The following is a 24,956-nucleotide window of genomic DNA, read 5'->3' on the forward strand; positions in this document are numbered from 1 at the left end:
TCATCTCCCCCTCTTTCTCTTTTTCTCACTTTCTCTCCATCTCTGTCTTTCTCTCTTTTTCTACATATCTCTTTCTCACTTTCTCTCCTCCCTACTTTTTTTCTCTCCTTCCCTCTCTCTTTCTCCTTCTCTCAGTTTCTCTTTTCTCTCTCCCTCTTTCTCTTTTCCAATTTCTTTGTCCCTCTCTCATTTTTTTCTCACTCTCTTGCTCCTCCCTCTCTCTTTGTCTTTTTCTCTTTCCTTCTCTACTTATCTCTCCCTCACTCTCCTTCTCTTCCTTCTCTCTCTGTCCTCCCTCTCTCTCTGTCTATCTCTCTCACTCTCACTTCCCTTTTTCAATATATCTTTCTCTCTCTTCCTCTACCTATCTCTCCCTCAATCTCTCTCCTTCTCCTCTCTCTCTCTCTCTCTCTCTCTATCCTCCCTCTCTCTGTCTCTATCACTCTCTCCCCTTCTCCTCCTTTCTCTCTCTCTCTGTGATGTAGATACATGCCACTATTTCGCATGCAGTGAAAGTCACAAGACCCCTCCCCTCCCCTCTCCTCCTCTCCCCTCCACTCCCCTCTCCTCCTCTCTCCTCCCCTCCCACAGAACTGTCTCTGTATACAAAAGTGAGCCTGGCTGTAAGGAGGAGAGCGTGATTTCATTTGTGTGTTGTCTGTGTTTCTGGCTGCGCATGCATGTGTGCGCAAGGGTGTGTGTGTGTGTGTGTCCACATGTGGACAAAGGCTCCACTCATGAGCAGAGTGGACGGGCCGAGGCTGCACACTGACTCCAGTGTGTCACCGGGGAGAAGCGTACTGATGATGCAGCTCATGTGAAATGTGCTACGCTAGCCTTTAGTTCGGGCTGGGAGGGGAGGGAGGGTGGGTGTTGGAGGGGGGGTGTAGAGACCTTTTAGCATGTAGGCACTTTATCTTAATGATTCAGTGCTCCAACGAGGAAGAGAAAGTACCAGAACGCTGAGAGAAAGAGAGCCATAGAGCAGCCCAGAGATGAACGATGCCGCTGATGTCCTTTTCGGTCAAATCGAGGCGTGTGCACCTATTCAATAAAACCAGTTTGATTGCTCATGAGTAAAAGAGTTATTATATTGCTGCTGTTGGAAGAAAACTCGTACCTCCAAAGTGGTAACTTCACAGGAGAAGGAAAAAACATGCTTCATTTTTAATGTAAGTCAATGGAACCAGAGTTTATTTCCAAGTTATTTTGGGCCATTTCTTTTGATCGATTCATCATGTAATTTACACAGAGTATAAAGAGCAACAAGCATTTTCAAATTATGCCAAAAACTGAAAAATGACAAAAATGGAGATATGAGGTTTTGTTCTGACAGCAACGATATACTAGCAGCTCATTAGAAAGCTATAAATATACATTAAGAAATTTTAGATGTGTTCAGAATCATGAACCAAGGATGAGCCAAAAAAGTGGCTAAATTGGCCAAGTAAGTATAAAATGGTGAGTTAATATCCAGAACTCATCATCTCATTATTAAAGTGGAACTGTGTTCAAATAATTGTTCTGCATTACTGTTGGAAACTAATGTTAATACAATACAAAAAAACAGCAGGTATTTTTCAAATTATATCAAAAGTTGAAAACTTACAGGAATGAAGATATATGTTTTTTTCTCCATAAGCAACAATATATTTGCAGGGAGATTCACTTGAAAGAGGCCCTGAATATTCAGTAATAACTCTCGCTAGGATGAATTAATCTGAACCAAATAATGTCCAATATGCTCCTCAGTATATGGAGCTTCGAACAAGTTGGCAAGCCCCTGCATTAGAGTGATGAGGTGGGAGCCAGACAGCCTCTGCATTGTTCAACCTCTGTTTCCAAGTTCCGGGTGCAGACCCCCGTACCCCTTCATGTGTCTGGCAGCAGAGATCCCTTCCAGCATCGCATGTAATGCAATCGATGACACATACATCAATGTATGTAATGTTTTTTGTTTTTTTTTGGTTCAGATTGCTTCATCCTAACAGGAGTTACAGCAGAATATTCAAGGCCTCTTTCAAGTGAATCTCCCCGTATATATATATATATTCCATGGTTTGCATTTTTTTGTGAAAATAAATGAGCATATCCTCACCAGAGAACACTTCTGTATGTTATGATATACAATTAATCTTTATTTTAATTTTATTTTTTATTAAAATTATTTTTTTATTGTTTAACATAACAGGGAAACAATTTAACAAAAAATTGTAGCATTTGCTAAAGTTATGGCACATTCTGTAGTTTTTCCATTTTATAGTTATAGTTTTTCCAGCATGGTACACTCATGAAAATAAATATAAATTGTGCAGTAAAATTTCATGTTTAAGTTCATCATCTAATGACAAACCTTTGAAATGACTGAATATGCATTAATCACTATTATCCAATGATAAAATTTAGATTTAGTGAAAAATTTGTAGAATGAGTGGCAGGAATGCAGTGATCCAGATGAAAGTACAGCACGAATAGACAGTTAGTAAATGTGTCAAGATTAGATTTGATCCCATCATTTGGTCAGGAGAGATTAGAACAGCATAAGTGGGCATCTTACCCTGGGGGGCTTCGTCACCCAAGCTGCCCTACTAAGTGAGCCAAATTAGTTACAGGAGCCTTAACCAATAGTTGGTAGCGCTATTGTAGCAATGAGGAGACGTAAAATTGTGATGTTTGAAAACAATAAAACATGAGCATGCCTTTTAAGCTTGCTGGTGATGTCATCTGTCAAGACTTTGGCAGAGTAGGCTGGTGAGTGTGTGTCTGTGTGTGTGTGTATGTGTGTGTGTATGTTTACATCGGAATGCCACCCTGACACCATAATCTCCCCAAATTACAGACTCCACGTGCCACCCGCACAGCAGTCATTTAACCCTCACACTCTAATGAGCGCTCGCCCTCTCTCTCTCTCTCTCTCTCTCTCTCTCTCTCTCTCTTTCTCTCTCATCTGCATTCCAGAATGAACTCTCCTCTTTGCTGAAGAGGCAGAACGCCCGGCCTCTAATGAAACAAAGCCAGTGCCAGAGGAGAGGCGACAACATGAAAGACAGGCAGGTGATTTATCTCACTTCAAACGCTCACACACACACACTCACACACACACACACACACACACACACACACACACACACACACACACACACACACACACCTCTTCTGCAACCAGGATACAGACTCTGACTTCACTCTGCTCTTCCAGACACTGACAATGTCCTTGCCGTCCCAGCTGGGATGTACCACTTTGAGAGAGAGACAGAGGGTGAGAGACATAGCCTAATAACAATGAGTGGTAGATGGGGCTGTTCTGCATTCTCAACACAAAATCCCACACTGCAGGATTCTCACAAAGCCAGAAAAGGAGAAATCATTTGCATTCAATGTTGCGCCCATCCCCCCATCCCAGAATGAGGAGCTAATGACTTAGGTGGGCCCAGGCTTACGAGACAGGTGTCACCTCTGACTCCTATAACCCAACTCATACTGCTGCAGGCAAAACATCATTATAGTACCATTAGATGTCAAAACAGGTAGCTATTCCAGGACAGTCTGCATTCAGTTAACCCCTTATCACAAAATTTCATTTCATCATGGCTGTGATGTCAAAAACATTGTCACCCAAACACTGTTGTCATGTGTCATGACTTTACATTCATGTGCATCTGATAAAAAGTTACTGATTTTCAGCCCATACGAGGCATAATAGCGTGCAGCTGATCAGAACAAAGGCCATTCATATATGTGTCATAACACATGAAGTCATAAAAACATCCTGTTTAATTCTGAGATTTATTAATATTATAAAATGTAGTCATTTAACAGTGAATCATGCCTGTTTAGGAACAAACATACAGAATTGTTATAAGCAGGGTTATATGAAATAAAGAAAAGGCAGAATATGGACTTAAATGACCCCTTTGTGGACCCCCACCTTTATTCCTCACTACATAACTTACACATTATGTCACCAAATCATCGAAAAATATGTCTTTACATGAATAACGGCATAATAAGCTTTGGGTCAAAAGCCGTCATCACCGAGCAAGTGAAAGATATATGATGTCCAGTGCAGAAGTCACACCAAATCACCTACTCGCTTACTGACACACACACTATACACCAACACACACACACACACACACACACATCAGCCGGGCTAGTGTAGACAGCAGGAGCAGCATGGAAGTTTAATCATTTCCTGGAGGGCAGCTCCGATGTAAACACCAGGAGTTGTGCTATAATGCCCACGTATGCATAGGGAGAGAGCGAGTAACAGACAAGACATAGGCGATAGAGACGACATAGGTAATAGACTAGATCATTCAAAGAGCTGCAGTCAGTTAACTTACGTCATTTCAATGTCATTTTGCCAACTGATATAACATACGGTGGACATTTGAATGAAGTCAATGTATAAAGTCATGCCAGTGCTAGACAGCGGTGAAGTTTCCAGCACACATTATGGGCTGCACCAACAGAAGAACAGTTCTACTGCAGAAGCCCTGCAGCCACACAAACAACCCCTTCCCTAGCCCACACGAAGAGCTACGTCTACTTACTTTGCTCCGGTACAGACTCCACCGACTGCAGCTGCAAATGCTTCAGCTTTCAGTGCCTCTCTCTCTCTCTCTCTCTCTCTCTCTCCCTCTCTCTCTCTGTCTGTCTAGAGTGTGTGCCATATAAGGCAGCCCAGCTAAACATGTCACACGTAATTCATCCGCGGTGGGCAAGCTCTTCACCTTTCAGAGCGGACGCCCGACGGCGGCTGCGGAGCTGTGAAAACTTCATCTCTGCGTCTGAGCGTGCGAGTGCGAATCGTGCGCCCACAGTCTGGCCCGACTCGGCTGCTCTGCAGGAATGATACATATACATGCACACATGGTGCAGGGCCACCACCACCACCACCACCACCACCACACAGACCCACAAATCAAGACCCTTAAAAAGCCAGTCTTACCTCACATCGTTAAGCAGCGTGCATGTGTGTGTGTGTGTGAGTGAGCGCCGGCGCGTGTGTGTGTGTGTGTGTGAGAGAGAGAGAGCGTGCGTTCAGACGCAGGCGGACGGTATGGGCAGAGTGGCCGGGGCTGAGAGGCTCATTGTTCTGACCAGCAGCGTCTGGTGGTGCGCGTTGTCACACGAGCATTTTTCCTGTCTGGAGCCCGCCTCTAATCTCCCATACACACATGCTCTCTCTCTCTCTCTCTCGCTCTCTACCGCGCAGTCGCTCCCCACACGCACACACACACACACACTCACTCTCGTGCCTGTGGCTCTGCATCTCAGTCCCTCCCGCCACTCACAGGGAGTGGTCCCGCCCCTTACAGCCCCACCAGGAAGAGAGCAAGGGAGAGAGCGAAAAAGAGAGAGAGAGAGGTGAAAAGTGGAACATGGAAACGCCGAGCTAACCAGAGGGAAAATAACTGGACTTTTCTTCTTTTTAAATGGACACAGCTCCTGCCTGGAGAGGCGAGTCATGCCCGCAGTTGAGCTACTCGAGCTCTGCCCACTCATGCATTTTTTCATAGCATCTGCTAAAGCAAGGTTGGCAAAGATTGATAGAGTATAGAAGGTATATGAGTATTATTGTCGTAGATCAGCAGTGATGTTTGTTTAGAGTCATTACATAATGTACATACTGTGGGCTGCCAAACAATTGAATTACGTCATCACGATGAATGGCATTAGTTGGTACAATCCCAACAGAGAAATATCTTTTTTCATGTAAAAAGCAGTGCATATTCATAGAGTGTGGAAAACAAGCTTCATCAGAATTGATTTATTACTTTAAACCAACAGCGTTTTTGTCGAGTGAACGCGTCAAGTTCACATGAACCTGTACATGAAAACGATTCCACATGATTCCCAAAGAAATTTCACAACTTTTACCACTGGTATTCAATGAGAAACATAGTGGCTGCATGATCCAAATCATTGTTTGGTAGTTTATATATCATATATATCATGTGTACAGTCAATGGTTCAAACCTTTTGCTATTCTTCATATTTTCAGAATCAGACTTAAACAGATACCATTGGGAATATAGCCACAAGCGATGTTTACAGCTACTGAGAAGAGAAGGGACTGTCTGCAGACTGCGAGACAGGGTCGGAACATATAGGGGAGGAACCACTTTGCTCATTGACCAATCAGAACAGAGTAGGTGAGCTGACCAATCAGAGTACACTGCGCTTATTGGGAGGCGGGGGTTAAAGGCACAGGAGCTCTAACAGAGCATTTCAGACAGAGAGTGTCTGGAGATGTGCAGTATGAGGAAAATAATGGAGGAGAACATCAGCAGCTTATTTTATTACATTGATAATAGAATTGGCTAGCATTGTGCTGGGATGATGTTGGAGGGACAATGCGTGGCAATCTCTTAATGATAGAGACCGTGCTTATGTGTTTGCAAGTTGTTCGGTCATTTCAGTGGAATTGCCAAAGTTTCAACTGACCTGTCCATGTTCCACAAACAAATGCACTTTTTTTGTAGCAATTGTTACGTGTTTAGAAAGGCTTGAAACACATGACTCGAAATGCCTGAAAAGATGTTGCCTAGTCCTGGTTAGAAAAAAGTTCAGCTCGACAGAATTTAAAATGGAAACTCCAAACAAATATGAGAACATTTCACTGTGAATATTGTGACAAAAGCTACATTTTTTATTAGGTTCCAAAAAGCTTCTCCAACCTCACAACAGTTGCTATGAAAGGATGCATTTGTGGCACAATGGAGAGGCTGATTGTTGGCAGAATTTTTTAAAATGACATCTCAAACATGCAGCAATGACTGCAAAATGTCCTTTAAGAAGGCCAAAGTGTGAATGAAATGTGAAGAAAACATTGGATGCTTTTATAATCTGAAGCAGGCACCGAGTGTACCTTTCAACAAAGTAGGCGTAAGAAAGCATGGCTTCATCTGCAGTAATCAACGTCTTCTATCATGAACTCTAATGATCTTTTTCTTTCTGAAGAACTGATAGACCACAGCATAACTCAACATCCACAGCCATTAATGAGAAAAGGGACAGATCTGCTGGCAGTCTTGGAGAGTCCAGCGTTGATTACAGGGGCTTGAATCATTGCAGCATTTGTGAAAATCCCCTTGATATTTTCTTTGAATCTTTATTGGCTTTTACAGCACAGTGATAAGGCATTGTATTATATTACACTGTACAGTCTTTCCTCAGAGATTATGCTGGTCTATAAGTCAAATTAAATTAAAATTTTAATATATGATACAATGGAAATGAATCAGTGATATATCATTTATCTGCCCCAAGTGTTACTCAGTTTCTTATAACATTATGACCACCTCCTTGTTTCTATGCTCATTGTCCATTTTATCAGCTCCACTTCCTCTCTAGGTGCACTTTGTAGTTCTACAATTACAGACTGTAGTCCATCTGTTTCTCTGATACTTTGTTAGCCACCTTTTACCCTGTTCTTCAGTGGTCAGGACCCCTTGGACCCTCACAGAGCAGATACTATTTGGGTGGTGGGTCATTGTCAGCACTGCAGTAACACTCACATGGTGGTGGAGTGTTAGTGTGTGTTATGCTGGTATGAATGGATCAGACACAGCAGTGCTGCTGGAATTGTTAAACACTGTGTCCACTCACTGCCCACTCTGTTACCTTGTCAGTCCACCTTGTAGATGTAAAGTCAGAGACAGCAGCTCATGTGTGTCTGCACAGTTTGTGCAGGTCATCCTCTTGTCACACAGGACTATTCTCAGTCGAGCAGTGACACTGAGGTGTTTAAAAACTCCAGCAGCACTGCTGTGTCTGATCCACTTAGACCAGCACAACACACACTAACACATCACCACCACGTCAGTGTTACTGCATTGCTGAGAATGATCCACCACCCAAATACTACCTGCTCTGTGAGGGTCCATAGGGGTCCGGACCACTGAAGAATAGGGTAAAAGGGGACTAATAAAGTATACAGAGAAATACGTTTTCAAAGAATTTACGGATGTTGTTTGCTGTGGTCGTCCTGGTAAAAGCCAAAGTAATTTATCCAAATGATGGTGATATTTTGAAAAATTAATTATCAGCCTGCTGGCTGCTTAAAATATCCATGAAAATGAATCATGACTTTTTCAGCTCAAATATTATTGTCATGATTCCACATTTTCATATCAACATGGACCAACAAATTGAATGTAAAAATTCACAGGAATTATGATTAATTATTAGAAGTTCTTTTTTCTTCTTAAAGCCAAACTGTTCTTGAAAATGCAAATATGACATCACTAGACTCATTTTGCTCATTTGAAATGCTAATTGTGGCTCTTGGTGATTTCATACCACATTTAAATAAACGTGAGAAACATGAACCTTTTGGAAGTTATCTGGAATTCTGAAATGAATGGTTCAAAAACTGATCTTCATATTAGTTATGATATTAAATGAAGGTATTCAAATAACAACTGCTGTCTTTACTGAGCTGAGAGGCAACTGAAACAAAATGTGTGAATAATCAAATTAAGTACCTCGTAAAACCTTCTTCACTGGCTGTAACTTCAGCTAGCAGTTGTAGGTCCTGAGCAGTAACTGGGAGGAATTTTGGGCCATCTTTATATGCAAAAATGCTTCGATTTATGTATTTTTGGGATGCCTTTCTTGCTGCAAATTACACAATTTCAACAAGACTCAGGCATACAAGTACCCTGGACCTTTGCTTTAGTATTTCTCAATATTTGGAACCAGGTTCCCTGAGGCAGTAAAAGCATTCCTACAATATGAAACTCCCTCCACCATGCTTCACAGTTGGGATGAGTGTTCTACAAACACAAGGATGTGTGCTTCTTCACAGAACATTAGTGCAATCATACTGTGGAACAGTGAGGTGGTCCTCAGCAAACTTGAAATGAAGCATGCTGAGGGTAGTGGTTTCCTGTTCCATGACTGCTGCTCTTACCCAGGTTCCTATGCTATGATTCATACATTTCTGACTCATAAATATAGATATTAGAATGTGCAAGAAATGCTTGGACACCCTTAGATGTCGCCTTAGGGTTCTTTGGCACTTGTGGCAAATGTCATTTCTTTCTTACATAAATGACTTGCAATGCTACATAGCCATGGCCTACCAGTGGCCAATCCTGACGGAACCCTTTCCAGTTCAACTTTTCTTTGGAATTCCTAAGAAATCTATATTGATTGATCCTCATTACACTTGAACAGAACCTCAAGCCCCACCTAAACTGATAGAAATGCCTGATTTCAGTTGCCCTCCTTGCAAGAGATTATTGTTCTAGAGCTTCTATCCATAATTTTCATTATTCAGATAACGTGATCAGAAATACTGCTACAATCTTCTTAAAGCATCGCACTGATTTGTTTAACAACATCAATGCAACACAAAAGAATCTGGATCGCTCCCATCAATAGGGTGTTGTTACAGGCACCCAGCAGTATGATAACAGGTTCTAGCTGTTGTAAATTTGATTCTCCAGCCAGTTTCTCACCAAAAATGTCCATTAAGAATGATGTTAATAAATAAACTTTACCAATAATGTAAACTTTAGTTTTTATTGCTAATGACAGTTGGTATGGTGGTGCCCCAGCACCCAGAAAGGACCAAAGGAACTCCAAATCCAATTCCAGGTCACAACATTTTCAACGTATTATGAAATACAGTATGCTGTTGCAGGAGAAGGAAAATAATGTTTAGTTTTTAAAGTAAGTTAATAAAATGAGATTTTATTCCAAGCATTTTTGGACCAAGGTACATTTTGCAGGTACATTTTTGATTAATCAGGCTACAAACAATATTAATGTTCCCTCAAAGGTACAGGAGTGGGTTTAAGGTCTGATTGAGAACCTTAAATAAGTTTTTCCAGGTGAAAAGTTCGTATTTGTACCTTTTCATTACTGAATGTTTTAAAACAGAACAGTCAAATAAAAAGCCTGGAGACTGGATGGAGTGTGTGGAGTCAGTGAAACTTAGAAAATAATCATTTAATTGTATTATAGTACAATTATGTTCCCTGTCTAAAGGTAACCTTGAGGGTACCACCCCAGTGACAAGAGGGGCACTGCCCCAGTGATAGCTTCGCACCTTTATTTCCAAGAATGTACATACATTTCAGATGTTACACAGATACATTCAGTGCATGCTCAAAGATATAATGTAGGGTACTTATTCATTTTTCAGCTGGGCTCATGGGTGCAGACTGGCCAAGAAAGAGAGAGCGAGCGCTGTGACAGTTACCATGATGGATCTATCTGTTGGAATGAGTGTGACTGTTTAGCTTGGGCCTTCATAAATATTTACAGTCTATGCTCAGTCCATGGTATGGGGTGTAATTTAGAGTTGGCTTCTGGGCCTGGCACAACACTGCCCATGTCCAAAAAAGGATGCTTAGTCTCTTAAGGGTGCAAAGTGTTTCTGTGTACGTGTGTGGGGGGGGAAGTGCATTCAGAGATGGTGGGGCCATCCGTCTTCTTTCACCATCACAAGCCCTTGCCTGCGGATGGAATTGTGGGTCACAACAAAACTTTGCTCAGTGTAAATGAAAACATGCTCATTGCTGCAATGCTGAATTAGAACTGTGCCACAGATCTGACACAGTTGCCATGACGATCACCTGTGCCCCCTAGACCGACGTGAGGTCAGTGCCCAGATTTGATCACACATTCTCCCACATATGCTGTCATTGTGAGTGACAGTATGGACACTTATGTGTGAATTGCATCAGTATGAGTCAGTTCATCACTGCAAAACAACATTATGTAATGGCCAAGCAGTGATATAAGCTTCTAAGTAAAATGTAGCATGTCTTTAACTCTGTGGATGTTTGGGAAGATTTACATTAATGGGGAATATAATATAAAAATTTGCTGTTTGTGCTATTGCAGGTCTAATTTAATGTAATTACAATATTATTAATGTGTAATTACATGTAATGACACCGTAGTTACATGTAATTACATTACAAATGCTTCAATTACATGAAAACCAAATGAAAGGAATTTTATTCTGCATCAATAGTTTTAGGTGCACACCACTTACATGTTTGTATTTGTTTCAATATCAAGAAGTGATCAATATCAAGAAATCAAGTTTACACTTTTTTTACAGAACTTTTCAGCTTGTTTGATGAGTGAGAAATAATTAGAAACATGCAAATAAACAAAACCCAAGGCCTAAACAAGAAGGTCAGTTAATAAAAGAAGTGCAAACAGGTTGCATCCAGTGCTCCTCAACATGACTGAAACTCAACCACCTTTCAGATGTACCCGATGAAGGATCAAGTGAAAAAAAGGGAAAGGGGGGTGAGGTGGAGTAGCGGAGGTTAGAGGAGTGAAAATGTGGCCACCTGAGGCTCCTTCTCAGACTGAGAAAGAAAAAAAATACTTTGTTAGGTCTGGCTTGCTGGAAGCACTGCTGATCTCCAAGCAAGCCTATAAAGGATCAAGCACATGTGTTTTGGACAATGGAAATGGAAAAGGAGAAGGAGAAGGGTATTAGGAAGATGGACGGTGAAACCTGGCACCAGATATCAAAAACCCTATTTCATTTTTCACTACACACTGTGCAGACCCGCAGCTGGACAGGGAGTAAAGGGCTAGTCTGCTGGATACTCATATGTCTTCCTCAATGGAAAATTCTGAAGCTACTGGCAAAGTGTCACTTTTCTTCTTTCTTTCTTTCTAGAACCTCAAGCCTTTGGGATTACAGATGTTCAAAAGGATCCTTGGGTGCCATGTTGAATAACCTGCAGTGCACTGTATGTCTATCCAGACAGCCCTTCTAATTAGTGAATTAAGTTACTTTAAGGTGCGCCTTTTGCTGACTCAAGGGTTCAACTGGTCACAAATGTATAATCTAGAAAAGCTCTCTCTGGAGCAGCTGTATATCAGTCTAGAGTCATCATGCCCAATGCTGAAAGCTACAAAGCTACCCAGCACCCACTGGAGTGATGGGGGTGAATCTAATACCTTTGGGATCATTCAGGATGCAGATAATACTAATACCATTGTGGTTGAATGCAATCAAATCCTCAATCAACAGCTAGTGTAAAGTCTTCCCAAAAGAGTAGATGCTGTTACTGCAGCAAACCCCCTTTATTTTATACCCTTTATTTCAGTAGAAATGTTAGGTGAGCAGGTGTCTACAAACCATTGGACATTGCAGAATATTTTTCCACTGCACAAAAAACCTTTAGCACTAGAATATTGGAACTGTAATATTACTACTGGCAATCAGTCCAGGGCTGTAGGTTTTTGGTACCTGCTCAAGATTGCCAAATTAATCTGCCAGGACTTGTTGGTGTTATTCTTGGCCCCTGTAAGCCAACGGAGCAGTGTACCAGCCAATAAGTTAAGCTAACTTGCATGTAACGTAGCTGTGCCATGCACCCATCCCCACAGGCCCCTATGACAATCATAACAGCCAGCGGAAAGGCAGGGCCCAATTCCTGAGCCTTTGTGCCTCTGGTGGCTGTTGCTGTTGCTGGCGGCTGACGTCCTCCTCCTGCTGTCACTTTTGTCCCTGGGTGGTGTTCAGGATTTGGGCCTCACCTTCCTGCTGGCTCTTGTGGCTGTCATCTGGGCCTAGGGGGGGTCAGGTGCATGGCACAGTAGCTAATAAGCCATTTTAGACACTTTAGAGTAGTATAAAATGACTAAAAGTCAAAGCATTGATCAGGGTTATTATGATAGTTCTGTCTCTCAAGCTGGAGGAAAATAAACTAGAACTAGAGTCAGTGGTTCCTGTTTGGGTCAGTTCTTGTTGTTGAATGTAAAAATGAGTTCTTATTGAATGTATTTCCAGTATCCAAAGGGTTACGACCACTGGTAGACCTGATGTAAACATATCAACCTGCTTCTTATATTCATAAGGCCAATAGTCCCTGCCGTGAAATGACCTCATCTTTAACCTTTTATCTAGAATGTGGTAAACAGTAAATGTAATAAGAAAAAATAACTTCACTGATGAAATGTGTTCAAATATGTGACTCCTACTGTATACTTTTTTTTTTTTTTATATATATATAACCCTACATTTTGTACAGTGTCCTTGAGTGTCAAGAAAGGCGCTTTTAAATTTAATTTATTATTATTATTATTATTATTATACTGAGGATGCAGCATGGCAAAAAGTGCTCCACTGACCACATGTTGGCCGATCTCTATGAAATGGTGGAGATTGTTTGATGAAATTTGATTTGTAGTGACTCATGCTTTGCCACCTTTCAGACACACACAGCAGGCCCTAGTATGACTGTGCTCTGCTGCTTGTGATCATTATGTGCGGTGGGCAGCTCTGAATCCCCACTGACTCCACCAGTCACATGCTATAACACACACATACACAATGAACACAAACAAGAGAGCAAATAAAACCTGTGAATCTCCTCAGTCTCCTTTCAGTTCTACCATAACGGAATACAATACAGTCAGGACCTGAAGATCTACAGTTCAGAGTAACACAATATTTCCATTACAGTTTACTGCTACATAACAATGCAATAATCATGCCATAAACATACCATAGCACATGTATTATGTAGTCATGAACAGCAAAACAATTTGGGTGCAACATAAGCTGTCACTACAACAAACATTACAGCCTCTGTCATAAAAGTTAATTAATAATGATTATAGGAAATATGAAAACATTCATGATGTGTTTATGACACGGTTATGTCAATGTGGAGTAGGGGTCAAGTAAAGTGTTCCCGAAATTTCTAAGCCTACCTGTACATGTACATTTTCATTAGGTCATATAGTTGAATTTCACACTGGTGCTGGAATCTGATTGGCTGAGCTACCCTTTGTAAAATACCTGATATATGCACTGCAACTGTATTACTGCACCTGCTGACTAATCGTCCTGTAAATTGACTATTATGCTGCTCTAACAGACCTCAAAGTGTACTGATCGATGGAAAAACTTATTTTCTGAACAGCTTGACAAATAGATATCAGGCTTAAAAGGTAGCTAACAGGCTAAACTGCTCCACCTTTAAGATTCAGTGTTAGGCTATGAAATGTTTACTGTATGATGCACTGCAGGAGTGAAATATTAAAAGTACAGAAAACATTACTTGAATGTCTGACTTCTGACTTCAGATGCCTGTGTTTTTCATCAGTTTTGCTTTAAGTTGCTGTTAGCATTAAACCCATTGTGGAAAAGACAACTATGTGATGTAAGTTTGACATTAAAGGCCGTTAAACACTGAATGCAATGCAAATGAATGACAATATATATGTGAAATATTCAAATACTATTTTTTTCACATCAATACTACCCTCCCTGGATATAATATGATTTCAGGTATTTGGCCAAGTCGTTCCAATCATGCAAAAAAAATAAATAAATCATGTTATTGAATAGAAGTCCTAATGAAACTGTGAAGCTGTGCAGGATGCTTTCCACTTTGGAAACGTGAAACCAGAACAGAAAGTTTCTCTCAGCTTACACGTCGAGGTCTCAGCTGAGAGCAGAAGAGCACAAAAATGGGTGGAATGCCTTCAGGAGCAAATATGATCTCATTTTTTCCTCACGGAATGGCAATTAGAGGTGTTAGACAGGCTTCTTTCCAGTTTGGAAAACTGAAAGTAGGGTGAAGAGCTTCATCGCTTCATCACAAATTTGTAGTCCAGTTTGAGCCCTGTTTGAGCACCTTTTGGGGGTTTTAGTCCATTTGAATTTTGTACAAAAGTTCCACTTGCTGGTACACAGCCAATTCATCATCTTGGTTGGCGCCAAGACCATTGAGAATGCATGTAACCTTCTGAAAAAGCATAATTGATGGCATCATGAGCTTTAACTAAATTATTTTATCCTAAAGGCCTTATGACTTCTTGGTAAAAGAAATGTTTGTTCAGATATTAATTAACCATATTTTATGCTTTTTATTTATGTATGCATTTTATTGTACTTTACATTGTCAGTGTTGTACAAGTACAATCCACTTGAGGATGTGCATCTCTGGGATTTTACACACAGGAAAGAGTTTTATGTTGGAGTGCCTAACAACACTGCTTAGCCGTGATAAAATGTGCCAAGTTATTACAGTAGATTACCGTCATTGAACTACACTGCTTGCAGGATTAATTGCTCACTGCGATCACTATCAATAATAAAGTGAATTAATTACCTTAACATTGTAATATTTTATCCTTCTTTCCTAAAAGCAATAAGTGGCCTTGACCCTCCAGCAGGTCCAAACTCTCATTGCTCATAACTTAAACATGACTCTACAATTACAGTAGTATACAATGTAGTCCATGTAGGTACTGAATAATAAGTAATATGATGCAATAAGTCTGGAATTTTACAGAGTTAAACCAGTTTTCTCAGTAAATGATCAAAGATGAATGGTTTTGAGACACATTGGAGTTAAGTTTATGTAGTTCAAACAGCATCTGCAACATTGTCTTTGAAGTTAAGGTAGCTTGCAAAAGGATAAAATGAAGGTAGTCGTTATATTCATCAACGATTCAAGCAAACAGTACTCATTTTGGAAGAGCATTGCTTTTTACACACTGCTTTGCCATTATCTCCAACCGTCAGTGACTCAGCACACTCCATTTACACTATATTGCTAAAGGTTTTCACTCACCCATCCAAATAATTAAATTCAGGTGTTGCAATCACTTCCATGGCCACAGGTGTATAAAACCAAGTATCTAGGCCTGCAGACTGCTTCTACAAACATTTGTGAAAGAATGGGTCACTCTCTGGAGCTCAGTGAATTCCAGTGTGGTACCATGATAGGATGCAGTCCAGTTGTGAAATTTCCTTGCTACTAAATATTCCACAGTCGACTGTCTGTGTGTCTCAATATTATAACAACGTGGAAGTGATTGGGAACGACAGCAACTCAGCCACGACGTGGTCGGCCATATAAAATGACAGAGTGTGGTCAGCGGATGCTGAGGCGCATAGTGCACAGAGGTCACCAACTTTCTGCAGAGTCCATCGCTACAGACCTCCAAACTTCATGTGGCCTTTAGATTAGCTCAAGAACAGTGTAGAGAGCTTCATGGAATGGGTTTCCATGACTGAGCAGCTGCATCCAAGCCTTACATCACCAAGCACAGTTCAAAGCATTGAATGCAGTGGTGTAAAGCGCCGCCACTGGACTCTAGAGCAGTGGAGACGTGTTCTCTGGAGTGACGAATCACGCTTCTCCATCTGGCAATCTGATGGATGAGTCTAGGTTTGGTGGTTGCCAGAAGAACAGTACTGGTCTGACTGCATTGTGCCAGGTGTAAATTTTGGTGGAGGGGGGATTATGGTGTGGGGTTGGTTTTCAGGAGTTGGGTTCGGCCCCTTAGTCCCAGTGAAAGGAACTCTTAATGCTTCAAAACTAAGAGATTTTGGACAATTTCATGCTCCCAACTTTGTGGGAACAGTTTGGGGACAGCTTCTTCCTGCTCCAACATGACTGCGCACCAGTGCACAAAGCAAGGTCCGTAAAGACGTGAATGAGCGAGTTTGGTTTGGAAGAACTTGCACTGGCCTGCACAGAGTCCTGACCTCAACCTGATAGAACACCTTTGGGATGAATTAGAGCAGAGACTGCATGCCAGACCTTCTAGTCCACCATCAGTGTCTGGCCTCACAATTGCGCTTCTGGAAGAATGGTCAAAAATTCCCATAAACACACTCCAAAACCTTGTGGAAAGCCTTCCCAGAAGAACTGAAGCTGTTATAGCTGCAAAGGTTGGGATGTCACTCAAGTTCATATGCGTGTGAAGGCAGATGAATACTTTTGGAAATATAATGTATATGTATTAGTACACTAGTTTAGTCAAAACTTTGTTTTTCTTTGAATGTTTGAAAGTGCTGCACCTGGCAAATCTGACCTTATACAGACGTTTAACACAAGCTTCCAAACTGAATCAAAAGCAACCCAAAACTGCCAAAACTCTATGGCTATTTGGCAAAATGAACTTCCGCTTCAGCTTAAGAGGAAGCGTCAATCACCTCCAGCAAGTTCCTCTGTGCACTCAGCTGATGCCTACACTACTAAACCCATCTGAATTCAAACCAGTGTGAGCATCAGTCAGTGTCTGCTCTCTTGCTCTTTGTGAGGGGGGATGCAGGTCTATACTTTACTCCGCAGGGAATATAAACATTGAATTGGAAATTGCCAGGAAGCCTTAGCCAAGCTTTTCTTCTACCCAGATGCATAGAGAGGTTTTCTTCCCCTCCATGGAGCTTAACATATGTACCAGAGGCATTAGGTAGCCTGCTATTAGAATATCAGTACTCTCTTTAAAATAATGATGGCCAGAAATGTTAGAACGAACTGTTCGTCTGAGCCAAGAACCACAGAAAGTTCTTTATTTTGAAGGATGGATGTGACAGTATCTGGTGGCATCTCAGGATCAGCTTTTTGCTGTATGGCTGGATTTCATTTCTCTTAGGACTGGGTGATTTGAGAAAAATAATAGCTCATGCGAGTTGTACAAAATACCTTTGTCACGGCATAATAAATGATATAAATTATTCAGTTGCCCCAACTGACTTTGACTACACTCAAAATGGGTACATTTTAATGAAATGTACATTAATTAACCAGCCTCAAAAAGAAGTTATTTTCTTTTTTTTGCCAGTTTTTTATAACCGTAGTACTGAAAGTACCATTGCTCAGCATCACTTCTTACCCAGGACTACAATCTGTATGCATTTCATTTGTTTTTACAGTACATTACAATATACCACCCAGGCTTTGTTCATGATAATTGGGCAAAATTATATCATTTTCCCCATATTACAGATGTAGTTGATCAGCCAGGACAACTTAAGTCTTAAGTTTACGAGGCTAATGTAGCTAACAAGTAATGGAAGCATAAGTACTCCACAATTGTGGAAACAGTAACACTTTACATAAAGGGTGTCTACATAACACATTCATAACTTCTGTTATAAACTCTTCATAAAATGTTAATGAACAATAAAAATCGATATTCATAAAGTATACATGTGGTACATGATATTAATATGAACTACTATGTCATTTTACTGAGATATTATTTTCAAAATATATGTTTGTATTTTATATATATATATATATATATATATGTGTGTGTGTGTGTGTGTGTATTTTATTTATCTTTGAAAAACAGTGTTATATTTAAGAAAACACCTCATTTCTGGACAACTAAATTAAAAACAACCTTATTTTACCCCTTGGTCATTAACTGCTTTGACACTCGCATTTAACCTATTGTTTTGACTTTTTAATGATTTTTTTTCTTTATCATTTCTAACATAGACAGTAAATTACCGACATATGAGTAATCTAACTGAATATATAACTAACTGAAAATAACTAACTGAATTGTCTGGTGATGGAACTCATAAAGCAATTTTACAGGGTAATACTCTAACGTCTTAATTAATGTTTGGCACAATAGTGCTAGCATTTAACCCCAGTGGGATTAAACATGTTTTTCACAACAATAAACCCAATACAACTGTAAAGAAGACAGAGTATAAAGGAGAAAGAACAACAAAGTGCAAAATACAAATGATTAAGAAGAAACAAAACTAGGTCATTTTTATTTTGGCTGTTCAGAAAAGGGGCACTTCACTGTAATTAATATACTTTTTGAAAAATAAAATGGGGACTTGGAATTTTTAAAAAAAGTCTCTCAGTTAAATGACATAGTGGTCCATATTAATATAATGTAAATAATATATGCTTGATAAATTTTGATTTAAGCATTCATAAACATGTTATAAAATGTTTATGTATGATGTGATGAATGTATTATGTAGACACCCTTCAAGTAAAGTGTTACTGTGCAAACATCAAATCATCACACTTTCCTCAAACCACATCCAGTTCTAAAGTAGCCTTTTGCTTCAGGCTTCTACTGGGCTTAACAAGTAATGGATGTTTATGTACTTCAATAAGCGCTGTGCAGAATAAATGCCTAAAACCATCACACATCACATTATGTATGTGTATGTGTGTGTGGGTGTGTGTGTGTATATGTGTGTTTTATATATATATAAATCAAACTAAGTGCTTTACTTCCAGAAATTGTATTTAGACTATATGAGCTGTTTTAATCAAGTTCAAAATCATTTTTTTATATAAAATCTTTGTTTCCAGTCATGTTGATGTCATATTCATCTAAAATAACAGAATGCTGAAAATGGACAACAACAGGGTTGCCATATATGTATATACACTCACCGGCCACTTCCTCAGGTATACTTTACTAGTAAAAGGTTGGACCCTCTTTTGCCTTCAGAACTGCCTTAATTCTTTGTGGCGTACTTTCAACAAGGTGTTGGAAACGTTCCTCAGAGATTTTGGTTGGTTATTTGAGTTCCTGTTGCCTTTCTATCATCTGGAACCAGTCTGCCCATTCTCCTCTGACCTCTCACATCAACAAGGCATTTTCGTCCACACAACTGACCGCTCACTGGATATTTCCTCTTTTTCGGACCGTTCTCTGTAAACCCTAGAGATGGCTGTGCGTGAAAATCCCAGTAGATCAGCAGTTTCTGAAATACTCAGACCAGCCCGTCTGGCACCAACAACCACGCCACGTTCAAAGTCACTTAAATCACCTTTCTTCCCCGTTCTGATGCTCGGTCTGCACTTCAGCAAGTTGTCTTGACCACCTCTACATGCCTAAATGCATTGAGTTGCGACCGTGTGATTGGCTGACCAGCTGTTAGAGTTAAGAAGCAATTGAACAGTACCTAATAAAGTGGCCGGTGTGTGTGTATATATATATATATATATATATTGCTGCTGGCAGAACAAAATCTTGTATCTCCAAAATTATAACTTTACAGGAGAAGTTTTACAACTTTACAGAAGAATTTACCACAATGTAAAGTCCAACAGGCATGTTCAAACAAGGTCAAGAACTCAAGAACAACAAAAATACACATAAAATGTTGAGCACAGGTTACATTATGTTGTTTTCTGTCAAAATTAATATAATTCTAAAAATAGTAAACAGCATAAATTATAAAGTATAAGTCAGTGAGCTGCACTTTCAGAAACAAAGGTACTAATCTCTCACTGGAGTGGGACCTTCAAGAGTGCATCTCAGTACCTTTAGACAGGGAACATAACTGTACCATAAGCCACTGAAATGATATTGTCTAAGCTGTACTGACTCCACACACGCCGTCTCGCCTCCAGGACTTTTTAAAACATTCGGTTATGACAAGGTACAAATATGAACTTTTCACCCAGAAAAACTTCTTTTAGGTTTACAATCAGACCTTTAAACCACCACAGTACCTTTGAGGGAACATTTACACTGTTTGAGCCTTGATAAAGGAAAACTGAACTGAACCTTCATTTCTAACAGAGTGATAAAAGGCCCAAATCACCATATTAAAGGTGGATGCAGACATTGACCATAACATGCTAATTTTCATCTAAAGTTAGAGTACAGTTTAAAGTATTTAAAAAGCTAATAGGAACTATGAAAAGTGCCAAAAATAACAGAGCATATTTCAGACAATAAGGCGTTCTATGTAAATGATGTAAATCTGATTTTTACCAAACTATTGTTCAATAAACAGAAAAGAGGTGGTGCCAAAATATTAGTTCGACATCTCAACTGCATTGTTCTGTACAAGCATAATAAAAATCCTTGCTCTCTTGCTCGTGTCGAGTGATAACCTACATGATCTCGGTTGTTTTGAAGAATAGAAACTGAATAAGCCCAGCCATAAGTTCCCTACCAGTGTGGAACGGCAGCCTGGCTGATTACAGCCTCTCTCCCTGAGCACCGTTCATGGCGGTGGCCGCTTTTCAGCGGGGAACTCTGTTCTGCTGCTGATTGGCAGAGTGGTGTAAGCCAAACTGGGACCACATGGCTGAGTGGATCCGCTATCTCTCTTCAGTCTCCCACCAATTTTACGACATACTCAGCAGCACCCCCAACAACTCTCCTCTCACGCTGCCTGGCACTCAATCACTTCTCAATATCTTCTCTCTCTGACTTACCTTTTCCTCTCCCTTTTTTAGTCTCCTAGACAAATTCATGCTACTGGATGCGGTGTCCAACATGGTATGGGCCCTGCGAGCACCAGAATGCTTCCCCAAATTAAGTAGTTTAAGCAGGTGCATGCATGGCATGGATACATGTATGTGTAAAAATAAAGGCGCCAAAAAAGCACTTACTGAAGAAAGAGGTTTGCTAAAGAATCTTTCAGTTGAATGGCTTTCAAGGGTTTCTATTGAAAGGTGCTTGGAAAACCAGAAGAGATTCCAAAGTGCCCTGTCTGTCATCTTTTCTACATCACTGTACCAATACCTCCACACTTCCATCATACACTTTTGTTTTTTTGTATAACAATTTTATGCATCAAATTGCTCAGCAGTACAGCCATGCATACCTGAAAGCTTAAAAGCTCAGGACTTCATTCTCACAAGCCATTTTATGATCCGCCATTCACAGCAGTTATGATCATTTCATTTTCAATGTGCACCGAATAAGTAAACGCTAACAAATCTGCAAGATAAGACTTGTGCTGTAGCTCAGTTGTATTCATAAGGTGAAGTAAGTTAGTGAACCTAGAGCAGAAGTTGGCAACACGTGGCTCTAGAGTCGCATGCAGCTCTTTTACTGCTCTGTTGTGGCTCCACAGAAGAATTAGATTTGTAGGTAAAACTAAAATAAAAGTAGCTAAAAGTAAAATAAAGCATTGCTGATTATTGAACACAGTTTTAGCAATAGATGGTCTTAAAAGCTAGAGTTACTACATAACTGCTAATTCACCCTTTAACCCTGTGGATTGGTGTGCAGACTGCTGGTCACCATAGCAACACAGACAACAGTCTCGCCTTGATAGTAGCTAAAGAAAAGACAAAGAGAGAGATTTAAGATGAACATCGATAATTTGGTGACAAATTGGCTTATTTGTATTTAGAATCACTCCAGTGCGTTTCCTGATATGTTTAATCTGCAACAACACACTCTTCTTGTTTGAATTTTTGTGTTCCACCTTAAATGGTGCAGCAGATAGATTTTTCAGGCACCATTTAAGGTGAAATGGAAAAATTCAAAGAAGAAGCTGGCGAATGAGAAGCTGACATCGCCGCACCAAATTTTGAATGTTAAGATACATTTTACAACAAAACTATTCAACTTTTGCAGCAAAGTTTCCTGCTGGAGATGCGAGAAAAGCAACTATACCATGAGCTAAAGCTTAAAGCAGAGCAGAGTAAGTCTGTCTTTTCATTTATATTATATTTTTTTATGCTATAATGGTGCATTAGACCATATTGATACATGTTCATAGCCAAGATGGCAGAATGGACATAAAATGTCATGCCTCCCAAGGTGGTTAGATTTTTATTTAAGGTAAAAAAGGCTCTTCTTGACATTTGGGTTGCTGACCCCTGATCTAGAGGAATGGGCAGTGATCGGTTTGGAGATCTATGAGCCAGGAGGAAAAAAAAACTCCTTCATTTTAGCCTCTGTTATGTTGTTTCATTAATTCATACAATTATTCTGATGGTTGGAAAATGAACAGGAAAGTGTAACCTTTGTAATTAGATCCAAGATTAGAAGGTATTCCAAAGTGTGTTAGAAGAGCGCCCCCCTTTTTTCAGTATGCCATTTGAAAAAAAAAGGGTTGACAGTTAAAAGGGTAAAAGTGCTGTGTCTAGTAATAAGGGTCAATATTTGATTGTGTAAGGCTTGATTCTATCCCAGGTTAGGTTAGTGCCAAGTAGAATAAGTTCACACTAATGTTAAATAGGTTAGCCTGTCTCCAGCAGCCGATTTTTCCCTCAACGTTATCTTCTGTTTTGCTGTCCTTATCGTTACAATCCTGCTAGCTAGCTAACTGGTTGCTAATAAATAATGCTTCATTTTTGTTGGAAATATAAACATAAACATGTAAAAAAAAATGCAGCAAAGACTGATTTGGACTGTTATTTTCATAGGACAGACCTATTGTAAAAACCATGTTTGGAACCATTCAAAATGTTCTTCTGAAAGTTTTTGTAATCTGTGGCATAAATGCTACGTGTCTGGCAACTTGCTTGAACCCACTCACCCCTTCCTTTATGAGCCTGACCATAGAGTCTCTGCTCAGAGAAATGGAGGGCTATCGGGGGCCTGCGAATTACTGCAGCCTGGCTGTGAATTCACACTGCAGAGGGTGAGGCCAGGCCAGGGTGCTGAACCCTGCATTGTGGGACGCATGAGGTCAGCTGCTGAATTGCTAAAGCCTTACTGCAAGTGGACGAGAAGCACCTGCCCCCTCGTCCTCTTCGCAGGTCCACGATTATCACGTAAGAAACATGCTGAGATTAGAACACAGATAATAATCCTTGGCCAACACTTCAGCATTAAAAGAGCTGCTTCACTTGACAGCTGTTCATAACCTAGTTCCACTTTTTTACCCACACTTCTTTAAAACATGCCAAAGAGGACATTGCACACAGTTAGCCTGACAAACCGACGAAATGCAAAACTGTCCCACTGACCTGGAACCCGTTTACGCCGATGCAACGTCCCAAGGGCTAACAGTCTTTAGAAATAGTTTCTTCATCGGCACAGAGTTGACACAAGGTTGCCGGTTTATGCTGTAACCATGTAGTGGACAGGTCACTGTCCCTCCTCCCTGTGATTCCTCCCAGTTCAACAGATTGCTTACAACTGAGTACCTTCTTAGCACCGACGAGAGTCTACATACATGCTGGTCGGTCATAGCAAAAGAGGTGCTTTTAGAAGTTGAAGAAATTTAAAGTGGCTTTACATGTGGCTTCCGAGTGACCAAGCACATTCATGCAAGCCGGAATACTTTACTAACAGTGTGTGTTCTTCAAAAGCAATCAGCAGCGCATGCAAATACAGCAAGCTGGAGAAAAATAGGAGCGTTAGGCAATGAACAATGTGGCAAGACAACCCAGAGACATGAACACGGATCAAACTTTCTGCTCTTAAGACCATCTAATGATGCTGAAAATCAAACCCCTTTTAACGCTGGTTAACAGAAGCCGTAGAAGCCATAGCAACCAGTTATAGAGTTATGCATCTGGGGACAAGTCAAAATGTTAAAAAAAAAAAAAAAAAGATTCTAGACAGAAGGACTATATTGACACAAACAGCTGATCAATGAAGGGTAACTGTCACTCACCTGCTTGTCTCGGACTTTTCCCTCCTATATGCCTCTCTGCTCGTCCTCCTCAGACATCAATGAAGCTGTGAGCAGCCTGGAGACGTCAAAATCGACTCAAGGCGGGTAAGTAACATGTCGTGCAGTGCATTGTGGGATGGTTGGGGTCAGTTCCTCCTCTTTCTCTCTCTCTCTCTCTCTCTCTCTCTCTCTCTCTCACTCTCTCTCACTCTGTCTCTCTCACACTCTCTCTGTTTCTCTCTGCAGGTTTAGCCCAGCCCAGAATTAGCCTCTACACCACTGGCACCAATGCTGCTCAGGTTACTATAGCAACAGGCTCTCTCTCTCTCTCTCTCTATTTCTCATCCAACCCCTCCATCTTCTGCTTGTGTATATGCTTGTGGGGTTTCCAAAGGAGGCAAGACCAGACCTGTTGAATGTGTTTTCTGTTGCCCTGTAGTTCCTCCCCCTCAGAAGGTACGGTAGGAACCACTGGAAGAAAGAGAGAGAGAGAAAGCAGGAAGTAGATAGAAGTGGACATAAGCATGTGAGAGAGGAGTGTGAGATAAGGTAAGAGCGTTCCAGGGGAGGGGCTAGTATTCAGGGCACCATGTCAGCACTCTGCTGCTTATTTTAACGGTCTTAACCCCGGCACTAATCAGCGCTACAGCATCTGTCTCTGCCTCGCCGTGGCCCCTGCACTGTCTGCACGTACACGCATGCAAGTGCACGCGCACACACACACACACACACACACACACACACACACACACACATACACACACGCACACACACACACACACACACACACACATGCGCGCACACACACACGCGCACACACACACACACTCACAGTCATACACACATACGCACT

At 40.7% G+C, this 24,956-nt stretch overlaps 1 protein-coding gene across 9 annotated transcripts in view; it reads right to left on the reverse strand.

Moving 5' to 3' along the window:
- The window catches only part of LOC108424044 (muscleblind-like protein 1), a 172,115-nt gene extending 147,509 nt beyond the window's left edge, over window positions 1–24,606 (reverse strand). For 3 of the 9 annotated variants that reach the window (XM_017691801.2, XM_017691798.2, XM_037530908.1), the window contains exon 1: window positions 4,955–5,227. The gene's annotated coding sequence lies outside the window, so the exon portion shown is untranslated. Of the gene's footprint in view, window positions 1–4,556; window positions 4,799–4,954; window positions 5,228–24,103 lie in introns of those variants that run through there. The other 6 variants (XM_037530909.1, XM_017691795.2, XM_017691794.2 and 3 more) reach the window with 6 other exon arrangements.
- Window positions 24,607–24,956: the final 350 nt, after the last annotated feature.

This window comes from Pygocentrus nattereri, chromosome 19 (assembly GCF_015220715.1).
Source record: "Pygocentrus nattereri isolate fPygNat1 chromosome 19, fPygNat1.pri, whole genome shotgun sequence".
In the NCBI taxonomy this organism is placed as follows: Eukaryota; Metazoa; Chordata; class Actinopteri; order Characiformes; family Serrasalmidae; genus Pygocentrus; species Pygocentrus nattereri.